The following is a 26,742-nucleotide window of genomic DNA, read 5'->3' on the forward strand; positions in this document are numbered from 1 at the left end:
AGACAACACTGTTACTATATAACAATCATGCACCCATTCCAGTGGTAGGGACTTATAATGTGCCACTGGGAAATACAAAGAACAAGCAAAAGTACGTTGTGACCTTTGTGATCATTGAGGGCCAAAATGCACCACTGATTGGCTCACGTACTGCTCACAACTACAACTGATAAAAGTGCAGCATCAGAATATCGCGGTGGTAAATGAATCACGCGAATCGCAAACTACAAACAAGGCAAACGTCTCGCTAGCGTCAGAAACTGATATCAACAATGAGTATCCGCATGTGTTTAAGGGACTTGGACACACGCCAGAGACAGTTCAACTTGAACTTAATGAATCAGTGACAGCAGTTGTAATGCCACCCAGATGGTGCCAATAGCGATCAAACAAACGCTAAAAGTGGAACTCGATCGTTCGGAAAAATGACAAATCATCACGAAAGTGGTTGAACCGATGGACTGGGTATCCAGTCTAGTGATTGTACAAAAACCAAATGGAAAGATACGAGTATGTATCGACCCTCAACATCTGAACAATACCCTGAAACGTGGACACTTCCTGTGATCAATGACATCTTGCCACAGAGGTCAAATGTAAAGGTCTTCACTAAAGCAGACTGCAAGTAGGGTTTCTTGCAATGTGAACTAGACATAGAGTCTTCCTACCTCACGACCTTCCAGACTCCATGGAGACGATATCGATATAATAGAATGCCATTTGGCATCAGTCCTGCCCCGGAAATCTTCCAGCAGTAGCTAGACCAGAACCTCGAGGAGACTACAAGATTGCAGATGATAACTTGATCACTGGACACAGTGAGACACTTAAAGAGGCCAATCACGATCATGACGTAAACTTATGCAAATTCAAGCAGAGGTGCAGTGAGTGAAACATCAAACTAAACTTCGATAAGTTCAAATACTAGAGCTCCCATGTGAAATACACGGGCCACATACTGTCGAGTGATGGACTCAAAGTCAATCCAAGCAAAGTGGTCACAATCAACGAAATGCAGAAACCGCAGGTTGTCGCAGGTGTACAATGATTTGTCAGCATGGCAAAGTACCTCGCAAAATTCTTGCCAGATCTTTCAGACCTCAGTGAGCCTCTGCGACAGCTTACTCACAAAGACACGATCTGGAAATGGACTGAACAACAAGACAAAGCATTTGAAGCTATCAAACAACGCGTGACAGATTCTCCGGTGCTCAGGTACTTTGACCAGAAACTTGCAATCGAAGATCAAGGAGATGCTTCGAGCAAGGGTCTTGGGTTCGTCCTTCTGCAACAGGGACAGTCAATTGCATATTCGAGCCGAGCGCTCACTCCAGCTGAAATGTAATACTCTCAAGCCAAAAAGGAGCTGCTTGCTCAAGTCTTCAGAATGGAACGAAACCATCAATATGCAAGATCACACTATGGACTGACCATAAGTCTTTGGTTGCTATATGACCAAGCCATTATCTGCAGCTTGCAAGCGACTACAACATCTGCTCATTTGGCTCAACCAATATGATGTCAAAATAAAATATCAACCAGGAAAAGAAATGTACCTAACATACACCCTCTCACACAAATACCTCAAAACCGTGGAGAGATCACTGATGAAATTGCAGTGGAATGCATCCACATGGTGGAATTGCTCCCACTCTCCAAACAAGGACTGATTACCATACAACACACAACTGCAAGCGACTCCACACTACAACTGGTTATACAACAAATCACTATGGGATGGCCAGAAATGACACATGAAACGCATGTGACAAACTCACAACACAGGATGGCATAGTCTTCAAAGGCTATTGCTATGTCATACCAAAATCCCTGAGATCGACATTTATCAGCGACTTCATGTTGCTCACACTGGCATTGAGAGCACTCTTCGACGTGCCAGAGTATCTGTTTACTGGCCAGGACTGAACAGTGACATAAAAGACGATGTTTCAAAGTGTGAAACATGTAACACTAATCAATCGAGCCAGCCAAAAGAACCATTGATAAGTCACGACCTCCCTCAGAGACTTTGGGAAAAAATTGGTTGTGACATTTTCACACACGGTGGCAAAGACTACTTATGCACAGTGGACTACGCCTCAGACTATTTCGAGATAGACAATCTGCATGGAAAGAAAGATGCCACTGTCATCATCAAACACCTCAAGAAACACTTCCCTAACCACGGTATTCCAGACAAGGTTCAATCCGACAATGGACCTCTCTTCAACTCACAACAGTTCACAAATTTTATCACAGAATATGGATTTGGTTATGCAACAAGCTCACCAGAATATCCACAAAGCAACGGAAAAGTTGAGAATGCGGTTAAGCTCGCAAAGCAGTTAATCAAGAAGTCAAAGAAAGATTGTGGTGATTTCTACGTGAACCTTCTCATCTGGCGAAACACACCAACTGAAGGCCTTGATAGTTTGCCAGCGCAACGCTTGCTCAGTCGCCGCACAAAGACAAACATCCCAATCGCAAATGAACTATTCAAACCAAGGATCATACACGACATCATTGTCAACAAAGGAACCATGCCAAACAAGCACACCACAACAACAGAGGTGCTACAGCACTTCCTACACTGCTGGAAGGAGAAACAGTGAGACTCAAACAAACGCGATAAACCAAAGAGTGGAAAAAAGCTCAGGTTCAGAAATACGTTGGCATTTAATAAGTCAGCAAATTAAAAAGTAGGACCTCAAAAGTAGTAATCTCAGGATTGCTACCAGTGCCACGTGCTAGTCAGAGTAGGAATCGCAGGATGGAGCAGGTGAATACGTGGCTTCAGCAGTGGTGCAGCAGGGAGGGATTCAAATTCCTGGGGCATTGGAACCGGTTCTGGGGGAGGTGGGACCAGTACAAACCGGACGGTCTGCACCTGTGCAGGACCGGAACCAATGTCCTCGGGGGAGTGTTTGCTAGTGCTGTTGGGGAGGAGTTAAACTAATATGGCAGGGGGATGGGAACCAATGCAGGGAGACAGAGGGAAACAAAAAGGAGACAAAAGCAAAAGACAGAAAGGAGATGAGGAAAAGTGGAGGGCAGAGAAACCCAAGAAAAAGAACAAAAAGGGCCACTGTACAGCAAAATTCTAAAAGGACAAAGGGTGTTAAAAAAAACAAGCCTGAAGGCTTTGTGTCTTAATGCAAGGAGTATCCGTAATAAGGTGGATGAATTAACTGTGCAAATAGATATTAACAAATATGAAGTGATTGGGATTACGGAGACATGGCTCCAGGATGATCAGGGCTGGGAACTCAACATCCAGGGGTATTCAACATTCAGGAAGGATAGAACAAAAGGAAAAGGAGGTGGGGTAGCATTGCTGGTTAAAGAAAAGATTAATGCAATAGTTAGGAAAGACATTAGCTTGGATGATGTGGAATCTATATGGGTAGAGCTGCAGAACACCAAAGGGCAAAAAACGTTAGTAGGAGTTGTGTACAGACCTCCAAACAGTAATAGTGATGTTGGGGAGGGCATCAAACAGGAAATTAGGGGTGCATGCAATAAAGGTGCAGCAGTTATAATGGGTGACTTTAATATGCACATAGATTGGGCTAACCAAACTGGAAGCAATACGGTGGAGGAGGATTTCCTAGAGTGCATAAGGGATGGTTTTCTAGACCAATATGTCGAACCAACTGGGGGGGGCCATCTTAGACTGGGTGTTGTGTAATGAGAGAGGATTAATTAGCAATCTCGTTGTGCGAGGCCCCTTGGGGAAGAGTGACCATAATATGGTGGAATTCTGCATTAGGATGGAGAATGAAACAATTAATTCACAGACCATGGTCCAGAACTTAAAGAAGGGTAACTTTGAAGGTATGAGACATGAATTGGCTCGGATAGATTGGCAAATGATACTTAAGGGGTTGACTGTGGATGGGCAATGGCAGACATTTAGAGACCGCATGGATGAACTACAACAATTGTACATTGCTTTCTGGCGTAAAAATAAAAAAGGGAAGGTGGCTCAACCGTGGCTATCAAGGGAAATCAGGGATAGTATTAAAGCCAAGGAAGTGGCATACAAATTGGCCAGAAATAGCAATTTGGGAGAAATTTAGAACTCAGCAGAGGAGGACAAAGAGTTTGATTAGGGCAGGGAAAATGGAGTACGAGAAGAAGCTTGCAGGGAACATTAAGGCGGATTGCAAAAGTTTCTATAGATATGTAAAGAGAAAAAGGTTCGTAAAGACAAATGTAGGTCCCCTGCAGTCAGAATCAGGGGAAGTCATAACGGGGAACAAAGAAATGGCAGACCAATTGAACAAGTACTTTGGTTCGGTATTCACTAAGAAGGACACAAACAACCTTTCGGATATAAAAGGGGTCAGAGGATGGAGTAAGAAGGAGGAACTGAGGGAAATCTTTATTAGTCGGGAAATTGTGTTGGGGAAATTGATGGGATTGAAGGCCGATAAATCCCCAGGGCCTGATGGACTGCATCCCAGAGTACTTAAGGAGGTGGCCTTGGAAATAGCGGATGCATTGACAGTCATTTTCCAACATTCCATTGACTCTGGATCAGTTCCTATCGAGTGGAGGGTAGCCAATGTAACCCCACTTTTTAAAAAAGGAGGGAGAGAGAAAACAGGGAATTATAGACCGGTCAGCCTGACCTCAGTAGTGGGTAAAATGATGGAATCAATTATTAAGAATGTCATAGCAGCGCATTTGGAAAGAGGTGACATGATAGGTCCAAGTCAGCATGGATTTGTGAAAGGGAAATCATGCTTGACAAATCTTCTGGAATTTTTTGAGGATGTTTCCAGTAGAGTGGACAAGGGAGAATCAGTTTGATGTGGTATATTTGGACTTTCAGAAAGCTTTCGACAAGGTCCCACACAAGAGATTAATGTGCAAAGTTAAAGCACATGGGACTGGGGGTAGTGTGGTGATGTGGATTGAGAACTGGTTGTCAGACAGGAAGCAAAGAGTAGGAGTAAATGGGTACTTTTCAGAATGGCAGGCAGTGACTAGTGGGGTACCGCAAGGTTCGGTGCTGGGGCCCCAGCTGTTTACACTGTACATTAATGATTTAGACGAGGGGATTAAATGTAGTATCTCCAAATTTGCAGATGACACTAAGTTGGGTGGCAGTGTGAGCTGCGAGGAGGATGCTATGAGGCTGCAGAGCGACTTGGATAGGTTAGGTGAGTGGGCAAATGCATGGCAGATGAAGTATAATGTGGATAAATGTGAGGTTATCCACTTTGGTGGTAAAAACAGAGAGACAGACTATTATCTGAATGGTGACAGATTAGGAAAAGGGGAGGTCCAACGAGACCTGGGTGTCATGGTCCATCAGTCATTGAGGGTTGGCATGCAGGTACAGCAGGCGGTTAAGAAAGCAAATGGCATGTTGGCCTTCATAGCAAGGGGATTTGAGTACAGGGGCAGGGAGGTGTTGCTACAGTTGTACAGGGCCTTGGTGAGGTCACACCTGGAGTATTGCGTGCAGTTTTGATCTCCTAACTTGAGGAAGGACATTCTTGCTATTGAGGGAGTGCAGCAAAGGTTCACCAGACTGATTCCTGGGATGGTAGGACTGACCTATCAAGAAAGGCTGGATCAACTGGGCTTGTATTCACTGGAGTTCAGAAGAATGAGAGGGGACCTCATAGAAACGTTTAAAATTCTGACGGGTTTAGACAGGTTAGATGCAGGAAGAATGTTCCCAATGTTGGGGAAGTCCAGAACCAGGGGTCACAGTCTGAGGATAAGGGGTAAGCCATTTAGGACCGAGATGAGGAGAAACTTCTTCACCCAGAGAGTGGTGAACCTGTGGAATTCTCTACCACAGAAATTTGTTGAGGCCAATTCACTAAATATATTCAAAAGGGAGTTAGATGAAGTCCTTACTACTAGGGGGATCAAGGGGTATGGCGAGAAAGCGGGAAAGGGGGTACTGAGGTTGCATGTTCAGCCATGAACTCATTGAATGGTGGTGCAGGCTAGAAGGGCCGAATGGCCTACTCCTACACCTATTTTCTGTGTTTCTATGTTTCTATGTTTCGTTCATATCACGTCATTACAGAAGATGGCCTTGAGTATCGCAGAAATAGGAAACATCTGAGAAAGAGCACTGAGATATTCATCGAAACTCCAGAGATCTCAGTGACACCCACAGATGATCTGCTGCCAACACAGCCAACTAACATGTGAAACAGCACTTCAATGACAACAGGTGAAAACAGAGATATGTTGGCTGATATTTCCTTCAGAGCACCGATAAAGAGACTAAAGCGATCAGTGCACAGAACACCAGTGTCACAACCAGTTTGAGGTGAAGCAACAGAATCTGCACAACACCAAAATACCTGGAACACTATGTACAGAAATAAGAAATCATGGACATTTGTAGCAGGTGGTCTTGGGGGTCAGATTCACTTCTGACCTTCTGAGCAGTTCAAATCGCTCCCACTCCCTGGGTTTTAGACTTTGGATTTATTTGGGGATGTGACAAAGCTTTGGATTTATTTGGGGATGTGACAAAGTGCAACAGACAACTGGTTTTGGTGCAAGAAACTTTGATTTTATTTTGGAAAGAAAATACAATGTCAAAACTTACAATCTCTAGAATAAGGAATACTTCATTACACATATAAAAGGGGTTAAAGAAGATAATACACCTCCCACCTCCCAATACCTAAATCTGACTCGGTTAAACTCGAGGGAACAGGGATCATGCTCACCAATCCTCTTATTCACAGTTAGCGGTGGTTCGCGATTTTGGGGTTCGCTGGCCTCTGTAGGATCTGCTTGCCATATCACGAACGTCGTGGAAGACTTCCCACTGCTTAGTCTTCAGTTGGGTGGTGTCCGCTGATGCGGTAGGGCGCGGATTTGATTTATGGGGTGAGTACCCACTTTCTTCTGATAGGAGTAGGTTTTAAAGTTATTTTAGGTAATGTTTTATCCGTTGGTAGCTCAGGGATAGCTTGTAGAGTGGAAACAGCTTGCGAATCTTCGGGTTTTCGTAGAGTTGACTTCGGTTTGAAAATCGTTGGTCGTGGTGTCTCAATATTACCAATTTGGTTGCTGGTAATATCTTGGTGGTTGTTTCATGAGCCTCTTGCTACCATGGCGTGCTTGGTGTCCTGGTTGTTTGCAATGCTGTCTTGGTCGATGTTCTGAAGAAACCAGGTTAACGAAAACTGCTGTGCTGATCTTGAAGTCTGCCAGGCCTGAAGCATACGAAGTTGGTGTAGGAGCAAAGGTGGCCACTCCACTATAAAACGGGGCCTTAATTATACCTTGAGAGCCTTGCTAATCTGCACGCCAAATCAAACCCGATTTTTTGTCTTAATTTTGGCGGGCTTGGTACTTTTTTGTTGGATTTTGGCGGGCTCGTTAATGGTAACTTGTTTCAGGATGTGTCGATCAGTTGAATTCGAGTCGTGATTATACGAATTATATTCGATGTTTACATTGTCTGCCTAGGCTTGGTTTTTCCATGAAAGCCGGATGGGTGATTAACATTATGCATGCACTGAATGGGTTTCATGCTTAGAGCTATGGCGGGCTATCTCTGGATCAATTGTTGCTATGTTAATGTCTCCTGGGGAGCAGAGTTTTGGAATTTACAGTTCCCCAGATCATTTATTTTAGCTCGAATATCCCAGACAGCTCCAATACCCAAAAACTGGTCTTTTCAGAGGTTCATGTTCCCCTGGTTTTTGCAGTCCTTTTCCCTTGCAGACACATGCATCCTTTAAAATCCCAAAGTTCATTTTAAGTGAGTCCAAAATGATCCTTCCTTAGGGTTTCTTTATTCAGAGGGGGAATCTTTGAATTTTGAGAAAACTCGAGTTTTACACACTGGACACTTGGATAAAGAATTGCTAAGACAAGAGTTTTGTTGTTTGTTAAACTTGTAGTTGTTTAATATATGTATTCATAAGATGTTAACTACCCATTTATATTGAAGCTAACTTTAATTCATTTTTGTTTCTTATGAAATAAAAGGTGTAACAAGAAAATGTATAGCACTCTCTAACTAGGAGGTATTGATATAATGCAGAATCATAGAAGTTTATACCACGGAAGGAGGCCATTTCAGCCCATCGTGTTCATGCCAGCCAACAAAACGTTATCCAGCCTAATCCTACTTTCCAGTTCTAGATCCGTAAACCTGCAGGTTATGGCACTTCAGGTGCACATCCAAGTACTTTTTAAATGTGGTGAGGGTTTCTGCCTCTACCACCCTTTCAGGCAGTGAGTTCCAGACACCCACAACCGTCTGCGTGAAGAAATTTCCCTTCAAATCCCCTCTAAACCTACCAATTATTATGCACCCTGGTTGTTGACTTCTGCTAAAGGAAATAGGCCCTTTCTATCCACTACCTCATAATTTTATACATCTCAATGAGCTCTCCCCTCAGCCTCCTTTGTTCCAATGAAACCAAATCCAGCCTATCTAATCTGTCCTCATAGCTTAGATTCTCCACTCCCGGCAACATCCTTGTAAATCTCCTCTGTACCCTCTCCAGTGCAATCACATCCTTCCTGTAATGTGCTGACCAGAATTGCACGCAGTACTCAAGCTGTGGCCTAACCAGTGTTTTATACAGTTCAAGCATAATCCTCCTGCTCTTGTATTCTGTGCCTCGGCTAATAAAGGCAAGAATTCCGTATGTCTTCTTAACCACCTAACCTACCTGGCCTGCTACTTTCAGGGATCTGTAGACATGCACTCCAAGGTCCCTTTGTTCCTCTACACTTCTCAGTATCCTACCGTTTAACATGTATTCTCTTTCCTTGTTACCTCACACTTCTCTGGATTAAATTCCATTTGCCAATGTTCTGCCCATCTGACCAGTTGATTGATATCTTCCTGCAGTCTGCAGCTTTCTTCCTCATTATCTGCCACACAGCCGATTTTAGTATCAACTGCAAACTTCTTAATCATACCCCCTATATTCAAGTCTAGATCATTGATGTATATCACAAAAAGCAAGGGACCTAGTACTGAGCCCTGCGGAACCCCACTGGAAACATCCTTCCAGTCGCAAAAACACCCATTAACCATTACCCCTTGCTTCTTGCCTCTGAGCCAATTTTGGATCCAACGTGCCACTTTGCCCTGGATTCCATGGGCTTTTACTTTTGTGATCAATCTGCCATTTAGGACCTCTAGCTAGGAGGCATAGGGAGTTATATTGAGAGAGAGGGTCTGTGAAGTAATGCAATTTAAACTTCACATGGCTGTCTGAGATCTCCCAAATAAATAGTTAAGTTGAATTAAGAGTGTTCAAGAGACTATAAAATAAACTTTTAACCCCTCTTACGTGTGCCTACCATACTACTGCACCTCAGTGTCTCTCCTGTGACTGCCTCATGGGTCTGGGAAGGCTGCTGTGTTCCCTGTGTGGAAGCTGCAGATGTCCGTCTAGGCCTTCCTCGAGCAGCTTTGCGCCTGGAAGGCCCAGTTGCAGACTGGTCAGCACCCTCCTGGGAGGGTTCAGTCTGGCTTGGCTCTGGCGAGGCCATGAGTGGAGGCACTGGCAGAGTGACAGGTCTGGGGCCAGGAATGCTGCAATCCTGAGGGAGCGCATCATCCCTATCCTGGTCCAAGGAGCGGCACGATACCACCACCATCAATCTGATGGTACTCAGTTCAGTGCTGTGGTGCCACACTGGATGGTCACCCGTGGCCCATGGTAGACCCAGCCGCGAAGGCAACACTGAGGTGTCAGGTAGTATCGAGCTCAGACTGCATGAGAGCAGCCACAGTCTCAAAGCCACCAGATACGACGGCACTTAGATGCTCCGTTGCCTGTTGCACAGAGTGCATTCTGAGCTTCCAGAGCCACGGTCATCCTCTGCAATACAGCACCGATGCGCTCGTTCCCTCACACTGTGCTGCAATGGCAGCTGCCACATCACCTATAGTTGCAGCCTCACATCTGAATCTGCACGGTCTCTCTGGGAGTCCACTATCGCCTGCATATTGGCAATGATGGGCTCCATGGAGTGCACAGAGCTGTCGACAATGCAGGAGGTGGACTGCTCCATGCTCCTCACATTTCCGAAAGCCTGTCCGGCACCCTTTCCAGTGCCGCCAACATCTGGGAATGCATGGCCTCTACCCTTCTCCCGTAAGCCGCATCATCTGCATCCTCCTCAGCAGAACTCGGGTGTGGACTCGCCCCCCCCCGGAGAGATGGCACCTGAGGTTGCCTAGCCCCGTCACCCTGCTGCAGCCCTCTATGCCCTGGTGCAACATCCGGTGCAGTGAACTATGTGAATGAGATCGGACCACGTACACCCAGTATCTGAGTTGGCACAGTGGGTGGAAGCAGTCAGCAGTGTCCTCCTCTTCCTCTTCCTCATGGGACAGGTCCCCAAAAGGTGGAGTGAGATCCAGGGTGTCAGAAAAGCTGGGACCCTCAATATCATCAATGCTGCCAGGATGTAGAACTCTATCATTGTCAAGAGGGTTCTCTCCAGGCCTCGTGACAGTGATTCAGGAGGCTCGACTCCCTCGCCTCGCCTGCCACTCAGCCTCTCATCTGCAAGCATCATTGGGAGAAGGGCTGCCGTGAGGGGAAGGTAGCGGAGTGACGCATGGAGCTTGCAACTAGCAGACTTTCAGAAGGAAAGGCACAGTGTATGCTGTCACTTTCAGGGAGATATAGCATTAAAGGAAGGCCTCACATACCCATGCTGCCCACATCAGCATTGCCAGTACCGGAGGTCCCAGGGGGGGGCTCATCTGCAAGCATGAATGGGAGAAGGGCTGCCGTGAGGGGGAGGTGGGGAATTTATGCACGGAGGCTGCAACTAGCATACTTTCAGAGGGAAAGGCAGAGTAGGTGCTGGAGCATTCAGGGAGAGATAGTATTAAAGAAGGGCCTTCACTTACTGACATCGGCATCGGCAGTGCCATGGGCCACAGGGAAAGCACCATGTCTGCCAATGAGCGCCTCGACCCTCGCCTCCAGCAGTGTGAGGATTTGAATATCGGCCTCGGCACCACCCGTCGTCCTTTGCTCAAAGCGATTATGAGCAACTTTGGCCCGCAAGACAAAGAATGGTTGGTTTGTAGCACCGTGATGGCGCATCATAAATGAGAGCACAAGTGTGTCCCCCTGACATGCAACTGTAAATGTGAGATGAGAGGGCCTCCATTATGAACACACACATATAGAGGTCTCAGCAATGAAATGCTGCTTCAATGACTAAAGAGTGAAGGTGGGAAATAAGAGAAGGATGAAGGAGAGGCTCACAGATGGAAGGTGAACAGTTGGTGTACCAGGTATTCACTTTCATCAAACGACTGATGTCGTTCAGCCTTTTCCTGCAAAAGATGGAGGCCTCCGACACCTCTACTGCAATCTCCCTCCAGGCATGACTGAACACTTGGCGAGTTGGTCTCCCTGAGTCTGGATACAGGACTTGCCTCCTTCTCTCGACAATCTGAATGAGGGTCTTCAGCTCTGCATTGGAAAATTGCCTTGCCCTCCTTCCACAGCAGCACCAGCCATGACCTTCACTGCAAGGTCTTCACTCCTCAGGGCCAAGCTGCAAACCTTGGCCTTTAAGAAGGCCAGGGAGCAGCTGACTCATTGGCTGCAAATCACCATGTGAATAGTGCCCCAATCAACCCACCCACACCACGGAAAATACCAATTCAGAAGAGCAATTAACACTGAAAGATATTTTTTCAAAAAAAAGGTGAAAATCGATCCATTGGCCGCGGCAGTAATCGCCAGAAAAAGGCAGTAAGTGCGGCAGCTTTCAGTCGGCACTGAATTTCGGCCCCTGTCTCTTCAACAATTATTTCTGCAGATTTTAGCAGCTTTGCTTGTGTTACTAGCATCTTTAATAATCCAAACTCAAACCATTCTGTTCGTTCTTCTAACTTCACACATTATAGTACTGAATCCACGTTAACCATCATCACTGCCACCAGCTGTAAATAAGAGTGAACAATGTCTAGATATCTGTATTAAAACCAATGACATTTTACAATTCCTTCTAATCAATAACAGCAAAATGTAAATATAATTGCAGAAAAAATTGATGAAACATTTTAAATCTCCAGGTAACATGTGGTAGAGACTGATTAGATTCAATGCAGGGAGCAGATAATTGGGAAAAAATTGATACTGGAATCAAATATATTCATAAGTTATGCTTCAATTAGGAATTTATGCAATACAAGTGTGTGGGAAGAGGTTTGATAGGTTGAACGTCTGTGCTTACATCAGCAGCCTGTTTATCTGGCGATAAGTGAATTGCGGAATTGCAACAAGCAGTCAAGTGGAAAGCCTGATTCTACATAAATTGCAAAGGAAATAACCATTGCCAAACTCAAGTGGCTGCCATTGTACAGCAAGGAAGGCATGGAGATTGCCACCAAGATGGTCAAAAGGTAGTGGATTTTTCAGTAAATCATATAGAATTACATAGCATTTTACAGCTCCAGACCTCAATCCAGCCTTGGTCCAAACATGGACAAAAGAGCTGAATTCCAGAGATGAGTGAGGGTGCCTGGTCTTGACATCAGAGTAGCATTTGACTGAGCGTGGCACCAAGGAGCCTGAGTAAAATTGAAGTCAATGAGAATCAGGGGTCATACCTCGCATGATTTTGCTTGTTTGAGGCCCAGAGCATCAGGGCAGTGTCCTAGGCCCAACTATCTTCAGCTGCTTCATTAATTACCTTCCCTCCATCATAATATCAGAAGTGAGGATGTTCGCTGATGATTGCACAGTGCTTACTTCCATTTGCAACTCCTCAGATAATAAAGCACTCTGTGCCCACACGCAGAAAGACCTGGACAACATTTACGCTTGGGCAGATAAGTGACAAGTAACATTCGTGCCACATAAGTGCCAGGCAATGACCACCTCCAACCACCTCCCCTTGACATTCAATGGCATTACCATCATTGAATCCCCCACCATCAATATCCTGGGGGGGGGAAGGTTTCCATTGTCCAGAAACTTAACTGGACCATCCACATAAATACTGTGGCTACAAGAGCAGGTCAGAGGCTAGATATTCCTGACTCCCCAAAGCCTTTAAACCATCTGCAAGGCACAAATCACGAGTGTGATGGAATACTCTCCACTTGCCTGGATGAGTACAGCTCTAACAACACTCAAGAAGCTCAACACAAATCAGCCCGCTTGATTAGCACCCCATCCACCACCGTAACATTCACTCCCTCTACCATTGGTGCACCGCAGTATGCACCATCCACAAGATGCACTGCAGCAACTCACCAAGGCTTCTTTTTGATAACACCTCCCAAACCCATGACCTCTATCACCTAGAAGGACAAGGGCAAAAGATGCATGGAAACATCATCACCTCCAAGTTCCCCTCCAATTCACACACCATCCTGACTTGGAAATATATTGTTGTTCCTTCATCGTTACTGGGTCAAAATCCTGGAGCTCTCTGCCTAACAGCACCTTGGGAGTACTTCACCATACGGACTGCAGCAGTTCAAGAGGGCAGCTCACTATCAGCTTCTCAGGAGCAATTAGGAATGGGAAATTCATACTGGTCTTGCCAGCGATGCCTATATCCTATGAATGAATTAAAGCACAGAAACAGGCCATTCAGTGCAACAGATCTATGTGAAGATTTATGCTCCACACAAGCCTTCTCCCACTTGACCTCATTTCACCCTATCAACATATCCTTTCTTTCTCATGTACTTATCTAACTTCACTTAAAACGTGGCTGGAAATACCACACATCATACGCCAATGTATCTTCAGATCTCCCGCCATAAAAAGCAATATTACCTTTGGGTATTAGCCAAAGCCTGCTTTCCAACAGCACACAAATGAAAGCACAACAGCACAGCAACAAAGAGAATTGCTCAATAATTTGCAATCTTACATTATTTTATAGACAATAATAAATATCTTTCAGTGACTTTAAGACAGTAATCCAATTAGAGGTTTAGCCGATGACCACAAATTGCTGGAGCTTTGCTCTTGTTGATGCTGTCATGCGAGCCTCGCAATTGGATTAATGCCTTGCAATTTGCTGAGGTATCCATAATCCTATTTAAAATATACAGATGTGCCTTGAATTTAGCTGCCACTTGTCGACTGAAGATATTTCAGTGACTGAGATCAATTATGAATACCATATCACAGACAGCGAGACAACTAATCTTAAAGTCCGGTGAAGCAAATGCATAGCAAGGCTTCTTTCCTGTGCTGGGAAATAACATTAGACAGTTCATTCCATGATTAAAACATTTTGCGAATTGACAGCCACAATAATCTGCAATCTATATGGCTGTTTTGCATCTCCTGCACCTCACATCTTGTTGGCCTCTGTTACAATTTTCTGCAGAAGATATTTTCATGGGATTCAGCACCACTCATAATTCCCATAAACAAACCCCACATTCCCTATGATCTGGAGAGCTCCCTTTACTAACCAATATCTGCTAGTGTGACAAAGGCCAAAACAAAAAACCCTCATTGTGTAACTGGATTCCATGATCTCACGCGTGCTCTGTGTGCATTTCTCCCACGTGATAAGCACTCTAGAGATCAGGCAAATCCCAAACAACTTACCGGTTTATTTTACATGAAATACAGATTACTTTTTTGTGAAATTCAATCTATTTCCTATTGCTCCTTGTAACAGTAAAAATAATAACTTATGCAAACTTATCCCTTGGAGTCTAGCTTCACTTCACTAGTCAGTATTTGGTGAGCTGAGTGGTGTTATCTTCAGAAAAAGAGAGTTTTCTATCTCCCTGGCTGTTTCAAACTATAATTCACAGCAGACTATCTTCTCCAGAGAGACAAGGATGGACAAAGCTGACCATTAATCCAACCCCCCCGTGCGCTATGCCACCCTATATATCCACGTTACCTGTTTAGCCAAGACTCCTGTTGTGCTCAGTGACGTGAAGCCATTCAGACGTTATGAATATCTCTAAAATGCTTTAAAAAAATCCATCGTATCAAAGTGATATAGTGTGCAAGGAACACAATTCTGTTAGCCACTTTGTCTGGTTCCAGCTAACAGGACTAATCAACATTCTCAGATTGCTTAAATCCAAATCAGATAGATTTCTTTCAGAATAAATTGTTTTGCAATACAGTATATGAGTAATTTGAGACATGACATATGGTCAGTGTAGAATGCTCGGGAGGAAAAAGTTAACTTTGGATCCCAAAGCTCTCCACCACTGCTGGTTTCCATACATCATGTCTAGGTCTGTTGTAGACTAATTGATGGAGCTTGATTACCATTATTAGTCAACAGCTCCATTATTGTATCACGTGACTACTCGGATGGCTGAAGGCAAACTAGATGGACCTTGGCCTTTTTTTCATCGAGCAATTCTTGTGTGTGTTATTGGGAGTTAACTCCTTGTGGGACAAATTTTACTTACTAGCAACATCATTATATAAATTGACCTGAAATCCCTCGTAGGTCAAATAGGCAAAAATTTCAAGATGTGACAGCCCTATTTGGGTCTTTTATTGTGAACAGGTTTTCAAGTAGGCCCACAATTGGCTGGTGCAATTGGGAAATGCAGCAACGCAATGGTTCTTAGATGGCTGTTGCTTGCCAATAAACAATAGGGGTGTTTCTTTTTATCGCTGTCTTTCAGAAAATAATGGAATGAAAATATGGCAACCACCCCTCTCCCTTTTGATGAAGGTGGTGCATTGAGGAAGGTGTAGCAAAGGAGGGTGCCCATCTTTGGAACTGAAATGAACCCTCCAGTGCAAACAGTTGTGACAATGCAGATAGAGAGGGATGGGTGGAGGTGCAAGCTGCCTGGATAGAGGTTGCCAAGGGAGTACATGTGTAAGAGAAGCAATGCAGAGTTATGTCTACCCACGAATGGACAAATTATTGGGATTGGTGCATGGCATGCCTGGCATAAACAGAGCTTTTTACCTGGCACACACTGAGTGGGCAGCATGTGCAATGGACTGAAAGGCCTATTTCTATGCTGTAAAATTCTATGAAAATATGATTCTAACTTTTCCTGAGCATACTGATGCTGTGCTCAACACTAAGGCTGTGATTTTGCCCACTGAGGTGGCTCAGTGGTGTTACGACCCCACTCCTAGCTTCATGTTGGCTTCCTCCACGACTTTCCCCTGATGGGGCTTGTTAAGCCCACCCTGCGAAGTTCCTGGCTAATTAAAAGGAAGTGGATTTGATGAAGTCACACAAGAGATTGGTGTGCAAAATTAAAGCACATGGTATTGGGGGTAATGTATTGACGTGGATAGAGAACTCATTGGCAGATAGGAAGCAGAGAGTCGGGATAAACGGGTCCTTTTCAGAATGGCAGGCAGTGACCAGTGAGGTGCCACAGGGTTCAGTGCTGGGACCCCAGCTATTTACAATATACATTAATGATTTGGATGAAGGAATTGAATGTAATATCTCCAAGTTTGCAGATGACACTAAGTTGGGTGGTGGTGTGAGCTGTGAGGTGGATGTTAAGAGGCTGCAGGTTGACGTGGACAGGTTAAGTGAGTGGGAAAATGCATGGCAGATGCAGTATAATGTGGATAAATGTGAGGTTATCCACTTCAGTGGCAAAAACATGAAGGCAGAATATTATCTGAATGGCGGCAGGTTAGGAAAAGGGGAGGTGCAACGAGATCTGGTTGTCATGGTACATCAGTCATTGAAGGTTGGCATGCAGGTGCAGCAGGTGATGAAGAAGGCAAATGGCATGTTGGCCTTCATAGCTAGGGGATTTTAATATAGGAGCAGGGAGGTCTTGCTGCAGCTGTACAGGGCCTTAGTGAGGCCTCACCTGGAATATTGTGTTCAGTTTTGGTCTCCTAATCTGAGGAAAGATGTTCTTGCTATTGAGGGAGTGCAGCGAAGGTTCACCAGACTGATTCCCGGGATGGCAGGACTGACATATGAGGAGAAACTGGATCGACTGGGCCTGTATTCAATGGAGTTTAGAAGAATGAGAGGGGATCTCATAGTAACATATAAAATTCTGACGGAACTGGACAAGTTAGATGCAGGAAGAATGTTCCCTATGTTGAGGGAGTCCAGAACCAGGGGTCACAGTCTAAGGATAAGGGGTAAACCATTTAGGACCAAGATGAGGAAAAACTTCTTCACTCAGAGAGTTGTTAACCTGTGGAATTCTCTTCTGTGGAGAGTTGTTGATGCCAGTTCATTGGATATATTCAAGAGGGAGTTGGATATGGCACTTACGGCTAAAGGGATCAAGGGGTATGGAGAGAAAGCAGGAAAGGGGTACTGAGGTGAATGATCAGTCGAATGGCCTACTCCTGCACCTATTTTCTATGTTTCTATGTTTCTATGATGCATCATCAGCCGGTTTCCTTAAAGGGACCATGTTCACAGTCATTTGGTAGTTGAGGTGCTGCAAGCACTGACAAGCACTGCACAAAGGTGCACGGCTGCACCCAGGCTCTTCCATGACGCCTTCCATATGCTTGTGGAGGGAGTTACAGCACACAGGGAGGTTCTCTTCCCTTCCAATAGACAGAAAAGACTTCCCCTGGAAACCAACGCAGCCTGGTTGCACATTGCACAGGAGGGCACAAGTAGGGATGTCGTCAGGAGGACTAAGCTGCAGTGATGCAAACCTTTCAATGATCTCAGTAGATCATGATTCGTTACTGCAAAGCCCCGCTCACCCTCATCCTGCTGTGCCTCTTATCACATCCCCATCACTCTGCCTTCCCTACTCTATCCCTGTACATCCTTACTCACACCAATTTACCTTGCACCTCCACCCATCCCTCTCTCTCTCTATCTACCTACATTATCACATCCCCATCTCATCATCCAGCCCTCACACTCAACCTCATCCTTGTCCAATCATACCAACTAACAACATACAAGGGTAGGCACTTGGGTCTTTTAGCCAATGTCTATGTAAAGGTTCTGTTAATATGTTGTCAAACATTGAAATCTTTATTTTCAACACTCTGCGTTCTTAGACAGATTTGTGCTCATCTTTGGAAGTGGCTTTGGAAGTGACTTGCAGTGAATGGTGGGACATAATGGTACCTCCTGTAATGGTGATGAGTGTGAAAGGAATGGCTTGGGCATTGTAGGAATGCTTTATGGTGCCAGGATGTACAGTGTCAAGTGAAGTAAATCTGGACATAGTGAGGCCATCCCTGGACTCCCGGGCAGCAATGTGTCCTGTGATTGCAGAGAAGGTTAATGTTGTTGTTGGTGATGCTGGTGTGCCTGGTGCTGCTGGTGTTGGGGCTAATTGTGTTGGGATTCTGAGGACCAAGGTGAGATTTTTACAAGGGCACTTATGCTGCTGGAATAGATGGCAGCTGAAGTTGAGATGACAGAAGCGAGCTGTCAATGTTGAGAGAGCGTTCTCCAAGGAGGTGACAGTGGATAGAGAGTTTACTCAAAACACTTCCAACCTGCATAATACTGAAAAGTGTATTCCAAATCCTGAAGGCTCCAGCTTCTAAGATTGGAAAGTGAACAGTTGTGAAATGGTAGCTTTTATACGACTTTTGCAGCTGTCAACAATTCAGAGGAATGGAGAGTCATTGAGAACCCGACCTACTTACCTGACGTGATCCACGAGCACCGGGAACCTCAAAAAAATATAGAAATATAGAAACATAGAAATTAGGTGCAGGAGTAGGTCATTCAGCCTTTCGAGCCTGCACCGCCATTCAATAAGATCATGGTTGATCATTCAACCTCAGTACCCCTTTTCTGCTTTCTCTCCATACCCCTTATCCCTTTGGCCGTAAGAGCCATATCTAATTCCCTTTTGAATATAGCTAATGAACTGGCCTCAACAACTTTCTGCGGCAGAGAATTCCACAGGTTAATCACTCTCTGAGTGAAGAAGTTTCTCCTCATCTCGGTCCTAAATGGCTTACCTCTTATTCTTAGACTGTGACCCCTGGTGCTGGAACACCCCAGCAACGTGAACATTCTTCCTGCCTCTAACCTGTCCAATCCCGTCAGAACTTTATATGTTTCTATGAGATCCCCTCTCATTCTTCTAAACTCCAGTGGATACAAGCCCAGTTGATCCAGTCTCTCCTCATATGTCAGTCCTGCCATCCCAGGAATCAATTTGGTGAAACTTCGTTGTACTCCCTCAATAGCAAGAATGTCCTTCCTCAGATTAGGAGACCAAAACTGAATACAATATTCCAGGTGTGGCCTCACCCAGGCTCTGTACAACTGCAGTAAAACCTCCATGCTCCTATATTAAAATCCTCTCGCTATGAAGGCCAACATGCCATTTGTCTTCTTCACCGCCTGCTGTACCTGCATACAAAACTTCAATGACTGATGTACCATGACACCCAGGTCTCATTGCACCTCCCCTTTTCCTAATCTGTCACCATTCAGATAATGTTCTGTCATCCTATATTTGCCACCAAAGTGGATAACCTCACATTTATCCACATTATACTGCATCTGCTATGCATTTGCCCACTCACCTAACCTGTCCAAGTCACCCTGCAGCCTCTTAGCATCCTCCTCACAGCTCACACTGCCAGCCAGCTTAGTGTCATCTGCAAACTTGGAGATATTACATTCAATTCCTTCATCTAAATCATTGATGTATATTGTAAATAGCTGGGGCCCCAGCACTGAACCCTGCGGCACCCCACTAGTCACTGCCTGCCATTCTGAAAAGGACACGTTTATCCCGACTCTCTGCTTCCTGTTTGCCAAACAGTTCTCTATCCACGTCAGTACATTACCCCCAATACCATGTGCTTTAATTTTGCACACTAATCTCTTGTATGGGACCTTGTCAAAAGCTTTTTGAAAGTCCAAATACACAACATCCACTGATTCTCCCTTGTCCATTGGAAGAGCTGGAAGAATGGTAAGTACATGGTAAAATTTTGCTTAAATACCTTTAAAACATTTTTTAACTAACAATTGGCTCCTCTGTCGCTTGGTATCAGGTCTGTAAAGTACAGGCAGACCCGACACTTGGGAAACTGACATGGAGGTGGGTTGTCAGTGGGCTGTCGACCGCTGTCAATCTTTTGTATTTTGACGACAGACCCGCTTCCGAATCCACCCTCTGAGCGCCAGCAACATTGTGGTACAGACATCCACAACTGCAGTTCTGGGGTTTTTCAGGGATAGTCATCTCCCAGGGCTGAAGTGAATAGTTCAAGCAACCATCCATCCAGTTTCTCTTGGCCATCAAATAACCCAAGCCTGTTGCATAATGTAGGCATCATGGGTACTTCCAGGATATTGGGCATTGACTTGCATGATGATGTTTCTCTGGTCCAGTAACACTGGTCATTCATGGTATGGAGACCCCTTCTATTCAATTAAACCAAGTAGTTAATATGAGGGGCCTGGATGGCCAAATGGGCACCATCTGCTATGGCTTGCAATCCACCCTGCCACGCAGTAAAAGTTGCATAGCAATGGATCTTGCTGAAATTATAACTCGAAAACTCAAGATGGTGGATTATATCAAAAAATAAACAAGAGCCTGCTTCCTGTCCCCAGCTGGTGATCCAAGCAGTTAGAGGTGGACAATGGAAGCAGTTACTGAAACAAGATGCTCCCACAGGATACTGCATGAATGTATTTTCTCATGAACTAACTGCACTTTGCAAGAGTGACATTCTTCTGTGCATGGCACAGACTGGGAATTCCACAGAAATAATGGAATTATTTGGCTTAGCCTATGAAGGACACCAACACATGGTGAAAACTAAGAACCTCCTTAGGCAAATGGGTTGGTTTCCTGATGTCCAACGTTATGTGGAAGATGTATTTCGAATGGCCAAGCTGCAATAACTGGCAACTCCATAGCACCATTATAGAGATGATAAAATTGCTAACTAGCCTGTAGACTGAAAGTAAAGGTCAACTATATCATTTCAGGAAATAGTATTCCACTGGCTATTAAAAGTAAACCATGTCCCACCCTTAATCGGTACAGAATTTACCTCGTTTGCTAATCATCTCAGCATAGGGATATAGCATCACACTGGGCTCATCTCACGGTAAAGTCAAGAGATTTATGAGCACATTGAACTCAAGCACTTCAAACTCCCTCAATAATAAGAAAAATCCTAATTCAATGAAACGGAAACATTTCAGAGAAACTGCACATAGCTCATCTGGTTTTCCTTCAGCAAGGCACACTTCAACAGACCTGGACAGATTTAAATATTCATTCCGCACAAGGAGAAAAAGATAAGGAACAACGTAATGTTGTTTTTAAGAAAGCATTGGCATTGCTGTGTCCTGTTGACCTGTTTAATCAGGAATCAATGGACTTTTTTCAGATAGATATATAAGCAGAACGGACAGGCTCAGGCCACTTTGTACAGTGAATGCAGGTTGGAGTAAACGATTCACTCTCCAATATTGGCAGCCTTTGTATAGTTTCTCTATTATTGTATCTCTATTGAACAGCTATTGCATTAACAAACTTCATGAGAGGAAGGAGCGAAAATAGGAGTGGACTTTTGAACAGTGCAGCGCAGCAGTGCAGAGTCTGAAAAATTGCATTATTAAGTATGTATGTTTATAAATGAACTAACTAAAAATCAGCACACTTAAATAAATAATTAAAAGAGTTATTGCTCTTGCAAGGCTATTGTTTTAAAAATGAACAGTTTAATCATCCAAGTCCTACAGAAATGTTTAGGCTTAAAATCTCCGGAGGCTGCTTCTGCTTGTAAGTACCACCATAGATGCATCTGTGGCACTCACCTGCCAAAGGAGGCTGCCTACTGCGGCCAAAACATTTTAGACTGGTAGGAGTGCATCAGGCCCCCGCCCCCCCACCCCACCTCCCCACCAGTGTCACTCAATTCCTTTTTGTATTGGTGTCGATACCAACAAGATTCCACCTCCTCTCTTCGGTCTTCGGTTGCCCAGGCCACAACCCAGGCATGGATCCCAGCCGAGGGGTCTGCCCCATATCTGCCACTGAAACGACTGGTAGGCCTGGACTCACTCGGCATACCAGCCACCATACCAGCCACCAGTGATCTGCTGGCAACTCAGAAGCCAGGGACGCAGGAACTCCCAGAGTTAGCAGTCTATGCAGCATCCATGACACGAGCTTGGGACCCAGCATATCCAGATCCTGGGCTGAATTTGCAAACCTATTGCTGCACTCGATCTCGAGTTACAGTGAGCATAGGCAGTTTAACATACAGTAAGGTAAGGCGGGTATTGTTTCTTTTTAAGTTTATAGGGCTCGATTTTCCATTATTTTTGCATGCATACCGCCCACTTAACGTCCATTTAAATGCTGAAATGAGGTGTAATGCCCAGATAGCGCCCATTTAGGCGCAAAATGGAAACTGACGCCCATTTCTCGGTCACTTATCACTGAGCGTTACTGTCCCCATGTGCGTAACGCCGAGACAAAATAATACCGCCCACCCACTTTTTTGGGGCGGAATCATCAGAATGGGCGAACCCAACACCCATAATATTTGGCACGTAATTAACGCCGAGATTTAATAATACTGACCACCCACTGTTTTTTGTCGTAAAGGTTACATTTGCCGAAACTAATGCCCAGTATATTGCCCATACTTGCTTTTGGCACCTCGCACACATCTCGCTGACAATATCTCTCGCCGAAAAAATATCTCTCTGGGAAAAAGTTGAACTGATCGGAACTACTCACAGCGGTATGGATGCCATGTTCTAAATCACATGTCGCATCATTTAAAAGGCTGCTCTGCTTCAACCTCGGGGGTATTCGGATGTACTCTGGAGGTGTTTGGAGGTGATGTGAACATCTGAACAAACATCTTATCATACCATGGACAATTGGAATTTACTAGATGTCTTAGTGGGGACATTCATTCTTTGTGAACAATCGGTGGAAAACAGATAGCTATTGGAATGGGGCCTGTCATTTCTCACCCTCTCTTGATGACCACGCACATCCTGCAGACTAGAGATGGCAAAAGGTACATTCGACAGCATCATGTGCCCAATGTAAGATGTGCCAGACTGATGAGGAGGACCAGACATTAAACCCTATGCAATTACAGAGAGAAGCAGTCTTACCTCAACTTGTGCGACAAGACCTATCTTTGGAGACTGCGTTTCCACAAGGAGGTTATCAGTGAGATATGCCAGCTCATCAGGGGAGATCTGCAGCCTGCCAGCACCATCAGGACTGCACTCTCCATCGAGGTCAAGGTCACCTCGGCACTGTCATTCTATGCGTCGGGTTCCTTTCAACCTCAGCTGGCAAAATTTGCGCTATATCTCAGCATGCCACACATTGCTGCATTAGACAGGACACCGAAGCCCTGTACGCCGCAGGATGTACTTTATCAGCTTCCCTATCACCAGGGAGGCTCAGACTGAGAGGGCTTTAGGATTCTACCAAATTGCTAACTTCCTCAAGGTGCAAGGCGCAATAGACTATACGCACATCGCGATGCAGGTACCTTTTCAGGATGCAGAGGTTTTCAGGAATCGCAAGGGATTCCACTCCCTTAATGTGCAACTCGATGTTGACCACCAGCAAATTATTATGGCAGTGAATCCTGCATGACAGCACTGTATCTGATATGTTTACCAATCAGCCACTAGGTCAATGCTGGATGCTTGGTGACAAAGGATATGGGCTCGCCACCTGGCTGATGATCCCCCTGCGTGACACCTACACTGAAGCCGAGAAACGATACAATGAGAGCCATAGATCCACTCACAGTATCGTCGAGAAAACCATTGGAGTGCTTAAGCAGTGCTTTAGATGCCTGGACCACTCAGGAGGTAGCTCAATTTGTGTTGGTGTGCTGCATGCTGCACAACTTGGCTATCAGAAGAGGACAAGAATTGCCAGAAGGGTCTGACGGTCCACCTTAGGAGAAAGAGGAAGAGGAGGACGAGGAGGTGAATGCTGACATCGGGCCAGACAATCAGGCTGACGTTGAAACCATGCCCCCTCCCCCCCCATCCCAAACCACAGGAAAGGGCCCTTGGTGGCTACATAGCTGCAAGACTCTTATGTCAGCAGCTCATAAATGAGTGCTTTGTTTGAAAGAACGTTAGTGGTATTTACAAAGCTGCAACACTGCCGGCTGTGCAGGTCAATACATCAATGGTGGGCATCACCTTGGTGACAGTTAAAGTTTAAGTTGATTCAAGTTAAGTGTACGTATATCCTTTCATGTTAAGGAATCACCAGTGTGTAATGGTGCAGCTATCTGAGCTAATGCGCAACAAGGTTATGTTAAATAAAAAACATTTAACCCGACCAATTGTCTGAAATCATAAGTATATCTGTAAAAAACACCCCACTCCACCCCCGCCCCAGCCCACAACAAATTTATCACATTTACATCATTACAATGGTCCCCATTTCCCGCAAAACAGAACATAAATGCAAACCAACAAGGTAGCCCCCTCGCCCCTTACCCCGACCGTCCCACCAAAATAGCAGCAGTAACCTAAAAATATGCCCCGGACAACACCTGTGGCCATACACCTCACTTTACTCCCTCCCCCCTGCTTCTCCTCCTCACCTCTACCCCTTCCCCTTTCCCTCCTGCCGCCTGGCCGAGGAGCTCCTCAGGCGATGCTTCATTGTGGGGGGATGACGGCAGAACCACTGCTTGGATGGATACGGGAGAGGACGGTCCCGAGGTGGGAACATGCTCCGAGCCAGAAGCAAGATGTTCCTGCTGGCTCTCATGTGTCGTTGGCAATGGTGGTGTGGCATCTTGGGGTGCAGTGCCACACTCCGGGACCAGTGGGAGCCCTCTGCCACCAGTGTTCCTGGCTAACAGCTCCAGGGCCTCCTCCATCCCTTCTGCATTATCTATTATTGTTGGACAAAAAATCGATGCCAACTACGTTCTTGATGCTTAGTAGACTTTTTGCTACTGATGAATCTCCCTCGTGCCTCCCACAACAGCCAGACAAGCACACACCACACTCACACACACTTTCAGTCCCTCTCTGCGCCCTCTCTCTCTGTCTCCTCTTCTGCACATGTAATGATGACTCCTGACCTCCTGAATCGCAGGAAACGAGCGTTACCATGCCGTTGCTAAGAATAGCGACACTTTACAGCAGAAGGTCAGAGAGATTTAACACTACCGCCCATTTCAGATCGCTCCTGGTAACGCCCAATTTTTAAAATGGAGACTAGGGGCTTTGAAAATGGGCGACAAGCCGGCGATCTGAAACCCCATTTTTACTGCCCACGCCGGAAATAACGTCCATTTTTGAGCAATCTGCACAAAAGTGTAAAATCTAGCCCATAGATTTAATCTATTCCCCTATGCTAATTTGACTTCTTCACAATCTGACCTATGTAACTATCAGACGAGAAGCCCTTTAGCAGTCCTCCTACTGATGGTTATTTGCTGCAACCCACACAAATACAAGGATCAAAGTTCAATACAATGAGCAAAACTTAAGTCAATAAGCACACATGTAAATTGTTACAAGTAGTGGAGATTCATGTGGAGATAATTTTCAAATGAACTGACTTCAGTATATCAATGTGTAATGCTATTCAAAATTCACAAATATTAATGGATTAAAACTCTTCCATGTATCCCAATCACAACCACTTCATGCATCAGCTCATATCTTAGAGCTTGTGAATAGCACAGCGATTGATTTTAGCCCCTTATTGTCAAGTAATTAGGGAACGGTAGCATAGTGGTATACAATTTAAATTAACGACTTGGAAGAAGGGACCGAGTGTAATGTAGCCAAATTTGCCAATAAGACAAAGATCGACGAAAAGCAATGTGTGAGGAGGACACACAAAATCTGCAAAAAGACATAGGCTAAGTGAGTTGGCAAAAATTTGGCAGATGGAGTATAATGTTGGAAAGTGTGAGGTCATGCACTTTGGCAGAAAAAAATCAAAGAGCAAGTTATTATTTAAATGGAGAAAGATTGCAAAGTGCTGCAGTACAGCGGGACCTGGGGGTACTTGTGCATGAAACACAAAAGGATAGTATGCAGGTACAGCAAATGATCAGGAAGGCCAATGGAATCTTGGCCTTCATTGCAAAGGGGATGGAGTATAAAAGCAGGGAAGTCTTGCTACAGTTATACAGGGTATTGATGAGGCCACACCTGGAATACTGCGTGCAGTTTTGATTTCCATATTTACGAAAGGATATACTTGCTTTGGAGGCAGTTCAGAGAAGGTTCACAAAATTGATTCCAGGGATGAGGGGGTTGACTTATGAGGAAAAGTTGAGGAGGTTGGGCCTCTAATCATTGGAATTCAGAAGAATGAGAGGTGGTCTTATCGAAACGTATAAGATTATGAGGGGGCTTGACAAGGTGGATGCAGAGAGGATGTTTCTGCTGATAGGGGAGACTAGAACTCGAGGGCATAATCTTAGAATAAGGGGCTGCCCATTTAAAACTGAGATGAGGAGAAATTTCTTCTCTCAGAGGGTTATAGATCTATGGAATTTGCTGCCTCAGAGAGCTGTGGAAGCTGGGACATTGAATAAATTTAAGACAGAGATAGACAGTTTCTTAAACGATAAAGGAATAAGGGGTTATGGGGAGCGGGCAGGGAAGTGAACCTGAGTCCATGATCGTATTAAATGGCAGAGCAGGCTAGAGGGGCCATATGGCCTTCTCCTGCTCCTATTTCTTATGTTCTTATGTTCTTATGTTCTTAAGTTATCACTGGATTAGTAATCCAGAGGCCTGAACGAATGGTCCAGAGACTTGAGTTCAAATCTCACCACGGCACCTGGGGAATTTAATTCAGTTAAT

The sequence above is a fragment of the Pristiophorus japonicus genome, chromosome 12 (genome assembly GCF_044704955.1).
Source record: "Pristiophorus japonicus isolate sPriJap1 chromosome 12, sPriJap1.hap1, whole genome shotgun sequence".
NCBI classification, from domain to species: Eukaryota; Metazoa; Chordata; class Chondrichthyes; family Pristiophoridae; genus Pristiophorus; species Pristiophorus japonicus.